This window comes from Silene latifolia, chromosome 11 (genome assembly GCF_048544455.1).
Source record: "Silene latifolia isolate original U9 population chromosome 11, ASM4854445v1, whole genome shotgun sequence".
NCBI lineage: Eukaryota > Viridiplantae > Streptophyta > Magnoliopsida > Caryophyllales > Caryophyllaceae > Silene > Silene latifolia.
The window spans coordinates 152,497,389-152,503,640 of NC_133536.1; the positions used below are offsets into that span (position 1 = coordinate 152,497,389).

The 6,252-nt window shown below is 40.3% G+C and overlaps 2 non-coding genes across 2 annotated transcripts; one reads left to right on the forward strand and one right to left on the reverse strand.

Annotated features, from left to right (window-relative positions):
• The first annotated feature begins 205 nt into the window (after positions 1-205).
• LOC141615774 (small nucleolar RNA R71) lies at positions 206-315 on the forward strand. The gene has a single exon (XR_012530175.1). It is a non-coding gene; the product is annotated as a small nucleolar RNA R71 (small nucleolar RNA).
• A 5,187-nt stretch (positions 316-5,502) lies between these two features.
• LOC141616056 (small nucleolar RNA R71) lies at positions 5,503-5,609 on the reverse strand. Its single transcript, XR_012530434.1, has one exon. It is a non-coding gene; the product is annotated as a small nucleolar RNA R71 (small nucleolar RNA).
• Positions 5,610-6,252: the final 643 nt, after the last annotated feature.

Consider the following 6,252-nt stretch of genomic DNA (forward strand, 5'->3'; position numbering starts at 1 on the left):
CCAATTCCCGACTTGCTTACTTTATTATTTAGTTAACGTCTTATTTGCAATTATTATTGTAAATGCCCTTAATTAATTATTTGAATTATAAAAATTATTCTCATAAATATTATTAAATTACGGGGTATTACAGACGAAGTCAAGGATGGGGCAAGACTCAGAATAACATCCATTCTATAAGGTGATAGCCAAAAACCAAGGATCTAACCCATGATGAGGGCACTCACTTTGAAATTCCTTATACCTCTCCCATGCTTCAAATAGGCTCTCGTCGCCCCCTTGTCGGAAACCGCTGATTTGGCTTCTCAAAAGGGCGGTCTTTTCTAGAGGAAAGTATTTTTGGTAGAACGCAAGAACCTAGCTACTCCAATCGGTGATGCCCATGGAAACTTTGTCAAGGCTATTGATCCATAGCTTAGCCTTATCCCTAAAAGAGAAAGGGAACATAATCTCCCGTATTTGATCTTGCATAACACCCGGTTGCCTTATCATGTTGCAATAATCACAAAAGTTTTAGATGTGCAAGTTAGGATCTTCAAGAGGACCTCCATAAAATTGGCGTTTCTCAATTAGGCTAATGAAGGCCGGTTTAATCTCATAATTCGCCACTTCAATATTGGTGGTGGAGATACCATTTTCTTTGGAATGGTTGGATAAGCATACCATTTTTTTTAGGGACTTGTGGTGGACATGATGGTGAGGAAGGAGTAGTGCATTCCTCTTCTTCAAGAGCTTGATAATTGGCACGGGTGTGAGCCGAACTGTCAGAACTGGAAGAATTTATGAGCTCTTTTAAATAGTTTAGTCTACAATGGAAGGTTCTCTCAGGCTCCGGATCAATTGGAATTGGCTCACCCAAACGAGAAGATCTGCGCATAAGACTTAAACTACAAGAGGAAGGTAAGAATGACCCCAAGGTACAAGTGTTCGCCGAGACAAATAAAAACAAGATAAAACTAAACAACTAAATAGCAAACAAAACCGTGCCCCCCGGACACGGCGCCAAAATTTGATAGGATTGTCGCGTACCCTATACAAAGAAAAATTACCCTATTCTAGGCTAACAAACATTGAATGTAGTTAGAGAAGTAGGGGTCGATCTCAGGGAGATGGGATTTGCTAACAAGTTGTCATGGGTCAAATTTTATCAAGGTCGATTAACGTGTTTGGTTTGAAGGTTAGTAAAGCAATTAAACAAGATGATAAAAAACAATATTAAGAAGGAATCTAGGGGTTTGGGTTTCACATGTAAACTAGCATAATGATATTATCATATACGGGAATTCTGATGTTGATATTGTCTAAGTCAATGGCACATGCTTTGTGGGTTTATTGTCGACAATAAAACGGGCCCTAGATGCTTCCGATCGTACTAGGTCGTCTTACTACTCATGCTTTGTCTAATTCCCTTCCCGGCTATCGGTCTTAGGTTAGAAATTAACGAGTATATCCAAGGATTGTGGCCGACAATCAAAGGACTAACAAACGATGAAAGCCATGGAATAGAGAAAATAAAATGACAATCACCCAATTTAAACAATATAAAGAATATAAATTTACATGCTACATCCCTTCCCCTAGATAAATAGTCTACTCACTCATATTCTTATGTAAACAATTTACAAACATGGATGAAGCTAAAGACATAATAACAATAATATAGTAAAGGAATGAAATTGAACAAGAGTATAAATAAGACAAGAGAAAATACCAAAGGAAATACTTGAAATAAGGAATAACAAAGCTTGAATTAAAACCCGAATCGAAATGTGAAAAATGGACCAAATTGTTTATGTAAATTATTTGGAATGTAAAATAGTGTTTTAAAACCCTAAAAGCATAAGTAAATGATGAATAAAAGATAGTATGTCAAAATAACAAGCAAGTAATATATAGAGGGGGCGGAATATGAAGAGATGCATAGGTTGCAGCGGCCCCTGGGGGTTGGGGACACATCCCCTATCGGGGACGTAGCAAATCCATATTTTAGATTTATTCCAACTTCATTCATGTCCCCGAAGGTTAGGGGATGTGCATGGGGATGCGAACGATCTTTGACAAAGCATAGTAAAATCATCATAACTTGATCATACGAGATAGAAACGACTTGAAACTTGTTCCCCTGCACTCAAAACTTCCTTAGGACCATGACACGATCTCCTAGGCTCAATAACTCGTCACGCATAGCTTCGTTTTTATTGGGTTTCTTCCAAGTGATGGGATTTGACGTAGAAACGACCCAAATCCTATAAATTACAATCAAACATGAGCAATACTAAAAAGACGACATTAGCTCATAAAATTACTTCTAAGAGTGGAAAAGCAATATGAAATTAATCTAATAAAGGGGCGGAAAAGTATATAAATATCGAACATATCAGTGTAGGTCTTGTTAACTTGTAAGAGTCTTGAAATATCATCTTATGGTTAATGGGTGATGTCCTTCGGCTTTGTCTAATGAGTTATATACTAATTGTCTATAGACTAAGCAAGTGTGTCTATCGACCATGAGAGGTGTCGATCGAAAGGGTGTGTGGCATCGACACAGTGTTTCGGTTTAGGGGAGAACTGAGCTTGGTTGATCGACAGAGTAGGGTGTGTCGATCGACATAGTCTGTGGTAAGGGGTGATGTTGCTTAATACATAAACCGTATCATACCTACATCTATATATACCACTCAACCTACACTCTGATATTATTTTACACAATATATATTAAACCCTAACCAGCGAGAAAGAGGAAAGAAACCGAGAGAGAGCAAGGAGCAAGATACTGTACGTGTTTGTGATGGATTTATAGCTTTGAATTATTGTGGTAAGTCATCCCTACATCGTCATCATTCTAGTAATCGTTCAATCATACCCTAGTCCGTATCGTCATAATTAATTATAACCTAAGTTAATCGAGTAAAGAGAATTAATTGATTTAGTTTCCGTCATCATCTGACCGTGTATACTATGGATTTTGCCTAGCCATGGTCGAGGCATGGCCAGACTTTGAACAGGCCGTGACCGAGCCATACCCAGCCAGGACAAGGCTATGAGAGGACCTTGGATGCGCACGGGTTAAGTGTGTTGTTGTATCTATCATTCATTGATTGTATATCTTTGTTTATTGCATAATTAGGTGGTGGATTCATAGGAAGCGGTTCTAATTCCCTATTTGCTTCTTCATTGAAAGGTAGGGATATCCTACCCGTCCTTTACATTGTTTTAGTTATCAAAGTAATTGTGTGATTTGGACATCGTATGATGAGGAAGAATGCGAGTATACAGGTGATGCGTGTCTTTTATATGATGTTTTACATCCCATTTTACACGCATTTCAGAGCTCATTCATGTAGTTTATGCTACATTTCTCCCTATTTCCGTCTACTTCCGTATTTTTGTACATTATTGCAGAAATGTGAAGAATCCAGCGGAAATCGAGCTAAATCCGTCCCCGAGTATCCTGCATTGCATTTGACGTGAAGTATTCGCTTAAGGAACGAGCTTGGTGCGCAATCCAAGGCCCAAAAGACAAATCCACGAGATTATAGAAGTCAAGTAGCAGCTAAAGCAGGCGATCGACCACTACCTTCAGTCGATCAACTAACTATCGGGTTCCAGAAGCTACTGTACACTGCTAGTCAGTCGATCGACCACCATGCTCAGTCGATCGACCAAGACGCTATTCCAGACGAGAATTAAAAGATCGAGGAACTTGAAGCCCATTATGTTTAGGTTTTGGGAATAAAAGTTACGTATACTTTCTATATAACGTAACCTAGAACATCAGATACAGGCATCCAGTTTTTATCAAGTTTTTACATTAAGTTTTACATATAGTTCTTTAGAAATAATTAGGGTTCGAGATTACTTTCGGTATTGAATTCAATTCGCTTTGTCATTCGGCTTTGTTCTTTTCCTTCGCAATTCACATGGTACTCTCTGGTTATATTCTGTTATTTTATTTTCGTTCATAGTTGTCGAATTGCTAGATCAGTTTCCAAGCCGAATTGCCATCTTTTGTTAATTGTTTATTTTATCGTATTAAGCATGAATTCCGTAGATTTAATCCTTAATATTATTGTTGCCTTTAATTTCAGTATGAGTAGCTAATTTATTCGTGCTAGGATGTAGGGGAATTGTAGTGTAGGCGGCAATATAATGAACACGGACTGAATCGCGTGTCAGTCGATCGACCGCCATACCTGGTCGATCGACTGACCACGTGAGGTTTTATTTTCGTTTTAATTGTTTTAATTATTTATTCGACGAATCGAGTGCACACGACTAGTTGAATGCTTAATATATGACTGACCCATTAGATCGAGAGATAGGGACAGTTGTTAGATCACCAATTAAAATGACTAAACTATGCTGAGATCGAAAGATAGGTAAAGTTTAGACCGTAAATCACTTTTCAGGAGTGATATTAGGGACCTATAGCGAGATCGAAAGATGCTATTTGTTAAGAGTGGACCGAGAGGACCTCTTTATTTCCCGCCTCATGTGTTTGATTTAGACCTGTTTAGTATGCTGCCGCCGAAACTATAACGAACCGACCATCCTAGTACCTCTTTTTATAATTGATTTCCTATATTTCATTATCTTACATTTCTTTTACTACTATTAGTTGTAGACCAAATCCAATCAAACCCCCACCTTATTGTTACCTTAGACCGAATTTAAACAACTAGAAAGTATGTTGCCTCTCTGTGGTTCGACCCGACTGCCGCTAGCTATAGTTGTAGTTGGAGATTATAAATTTATTTTTGACACCTCACGACGGGTATCAAATTTTGGCGCCGTTGCCGGGGAGGCAATTGTTCCGATTTTTAGTTGTTTTAATTTAGTCTTTCTTTAGTTTAAGGGACTTCCGTTCCTTAAACTTTTCTTATATTATTTTTGTAGTTTCTTCTTATGCGCAGGTCACAGGGTGGTGAACTAGTACCATTAAATCCTGAGATCGAGAAATCCTTGCGCGAGTTGAGACGATCACAAAGGGTATTACCGACAGAGGAAGAGCTGAGTGCTCTGTCAAGCTACTACGAGAACGCTCTGTTCGAAGGAGATCCACCTACATCTCCTACTTCAATTTCTTCAGCTGAGACAGTCACTTCTCCAGAAATTCCAGTCATGGCTGAAGAAGCAACCATTGCCAGTCACTCAGAGCCGACAGCTGCGAATCTCTACAAAGGATTCGAACTACCTGGGGAGGCGAGAAAATTCGAGCCGAAGCCTTCCTATATTAACCTGGCCGAGAGAAACCAGTTCGGGGGAGCTGCAAATGAAGATGCAGCCAAGCACATGGAGATTTTTATTGATTATTGCTGCTCTATACCCCCGCCGGCCGGTGTGATCCAAGACTAGATCAAGGAGACCATGTTCATTTTCTCCCTTCGTGATGCTCCAAGGGAGTGGTATAGAGATCTGGACCGAGCCGCTCATGGGATCACCGACTGGAATTCTTTGGCCTTGGCATTCTACAAAAAGTACTTCTCTGCCTCGAAGACTAATGCCATTAGAGCTCAGATCACGAGCTTTAAACAGGGGCCTGATGAGAACTTTCATGAAGCATGGGTCCGTTTCAAGAAACTGGTGCGAACCATACCGCACCATGGGTTCGAAAAATGGAGTCTTTGCAATCAGTTCTATAATGGGATGTATGACGATCAGAGGGCTATTTTGGATGCTGCAGCCAATGCCCGATTTGCTGAGAGCATGGGAGAGACTAAGGGCTGGAAGATCATCGATGATTTGGCCACTCATAAGGCTGAATATGGGAATTCGAGAGGAAACAAGAGGAGAGCTGCTGAATCTTCCTCTGTTGCTGCACTAGCAGCTCTCACTGCAAGGTTTGACCAATATGAGTTAGGAGGGGCTTCTAAAGGAGGGATGTACCATGTTAACGCTGTTTCAGACGGTCCTTTCGTCTGTAGAAGATGTGGAGCTGAGGGGCATGTCTCAGAGAATTGTTCTGTCCCCTTTGAGTCTTGTGCTGCCTTTAAACACTATAGGCAGACGAACACGTACTATGAGCCGAATGTCCACCCCAACTTGAGGTGGAGTAGCCAGAATGTCCTGAATCCGACTCACCCTCCACAACAGTAGCAGCAGCAGCAAACATATGTGCCTCCACACAAACAACCATATCAAAAACCTCCGTATTTTCCTCAGCAGCAGCAACAATCCCAAAATTCCGAGTTCACTGAGTTGAAGAACTAATTGCTGAAGGAGTCCCAAGCTAGATAGGTCGGGATGAAGATG